The following is a 2510-nucleotide window of genomic DNA, read 5'->3' as shown; positions in this document are numbered from 1 at the left end:
CTGTGTATTGGTTTGCATGTTCATATTGACCCTGGTGCTCACTAGATATGTAGTCGCCAGTTGATTCAGAGCACCCGTCTGTACCTAGAGGTGTATTCGGGTTTTGTTTTCATGAAAGCCACTGTTAGTGCACATCTTGATCATATTGTGACATGAAGTCACACTGCACTATGTACCTGGACCTGATGGCTTCTTAAAGGAAAGCACTTCACTTTTGTGTAAGCAGCTGCTACTGTCTCGGCTGCTGAGTGAGCAATCAAGCATTTTCTGGAAGATGAACAATATAGATTTCTGAGGTATTAACAAACTGCAGATAGATCAAAACCAGACTCCTTTTAGATAAACTCATAGTGCTTCAGTTCTCATAAACACTTAGAAGACTGGGATGCAAGGTGGCCAACACATAAAGTCCAATGAAGCCAAGGAACAGGAGTCAATGAGAAAAAAGGATGTTTGAAAATCTGTCACTGCTGTTTTTGTTGGCTAGTTGCAATTTTGAGTGTGGTATCAGGCAGAAATCTGATCTTAAAACTTACCATTTTTTTTTTTTTTTTTTTTTTTTTTTTTTTTGGACATGTATGTTGTGCATTGGACAACTATGTGACCTACATCAATGCTTTATAGAAAGATGGCCAGGTGGGTGGTGGTACTTTAAGTGACACTGATTTCTAGTAAAACTAACTGAATATTTGGCTTTTTATTACATTTCACGGACCTTTCTTGAGTGTATATATCAGACAAGTGAGAATTAAATTTTTTTTTTTATATTTTAATGGTGAGGTTCTTCAGTTACCTCTATTTTTTTCTTGTTGATGAGAATTAAGAGCACAGAAGAGAACATTCCAATTATACTTGTTTGTATGCTTCATTTAATTTTGAAAATTGATGTAGAAATATGTGTCTCAAAAATAATGAGCTCTCTCTCTGTGAAGGCACAGTCATCATCATTATCAAAATGTCACTGTTGTGAAGATCAGGTGGGGTTTTAATGATGTGGTAATTTTGTTATGTCTTTTTGTTTTCTGACTGACACAGTCTTAATTGATTGTGTTGGGGACTGGGTATAACTTATACACCCGCAAAATAGAATATTTAGAGTAATTATTCAACAAACACATTTGAAGGGTGAAGGAAAAGCTGCATCCACCACAGGCTGTGTTAATTTTGGAGAAAAGCTGCTCTTGTGTTTAGAAGAAAAACCTAGAACCTGGGAAGCCCACATTCTGGGTCTCAGTTGCTTGTCTCTTAATATTGGAGAGAGGTTACAGTGCTGGGAACATGACCACTTAAAGGCTGTTGGAAGTCTGAGGATGCCACCGTCAGAGAGCACCCAAATGTTCAAACCTGAGATAAGGGCTGCAGGGCTATTTGTAGCTCCTGTCATAGAGCAGATTTAAGAGCTGTATTTTTCAGAAGATGAGGCAATAGGTCTTGTGCAAAATAAAAAGTAAGTCTATGTGGCCAGTTTAGCCATGACTTGAGACTTAACTCTAAGTCTGCATAACTTAGCTAAAATCTATCCAACATACATAATCTTGCAGCTTAGAATTTGAGCACATTTTCATGAGTACAGGCAAAGGTGCAGATATATTATCCTGGCTATGCTCTGTCCAGCTCCTGTAGGGTTACTTCATGTCACAGTTACATGAGTTTTTAATGAAAAGCAAACCAGCATTGTTTTTCTCTAACTTAATTTAGGAAAAAACTAAGTGATTTCTTCTTTCAGAAGATTTAAGCTTGTGTTGTATTTTCAGTATAATGCACTTTTTTTCCTAGTTGGTTAAAATAACTCATTTTAAGCAGTGAAAAAATGATACTGGAAAGCAGTGGTGGAAGGTGTTGGATGGCCTCAACAACTGGCATACCTACAACAAGGAGGGTTCTTTTCTTGCTTTAAGCAGAGGAATAATTCAGGTCTCTGACAAGACTGACTATTTTTTCTTATTAAATAGTGTCTTGTAAATACAAATGTCCTGGTTTCAGCCAGGATGAAGCCAATTTTCCTTTTACTGATAATTTATTTTTCCTTCAACAAGTTTTCTTTTAGCTAGTCACAGTGTGTTCTAACTAAGGCTGATAAGAATGTAGTGTTTTTGTAACTGCTGGGTCTTCAACGTCATGTCCTTACTCTGCTGGCTCAGACGCTACGAGGAGATCTATGACCCCCCCCCCCCTGTAGGAGGCTGAGTTAGACAGACAGCAAAATTGGCCAGAGATATTCCATTCCATATAACTAGGTAAGCTCAGAGGAAGGTCAGAGATCACAGAAGACAACTTCCTTCTTCTTCTTCCCTTCTCTTCCGTCCATGACCGGCATCTGGGGAGGACTCAATCCATCCATCACCATTGACCCCTGGGCTCGAGCTCTCCTGACCCTCATCACTCTGTGCTTTCTCCAGCAGCTCCAGGATTCTTCAGGCCTGTTCCCAGCTCAGGAGATGCTGTGGGAGTTGCTGGGGGTGGGGCGAGGGGAGAGGCTTTTGCACATATCTGAACATATTTGTATGTAA

Source organism: Chaetura pelagica, unplaced genomic scaffold (assembly GCF_000747805.2).
Source record: "Chaetura pelagica isolate M959 unplaced genomic scaffold, ChaPel_1.0 scaffold174, whole genome shotgun sequence".
Lineage (NCBI taxonomy): Eukaryota > Metazoa > Chordata > Aves > Apodiformes > Apodidae > Chaetura > Chaetura pelagica.
The sequence above is the reverse complement of the archived record's forward strand: the minus strand, read 5'-3'. Positions refer to the sequence as shown.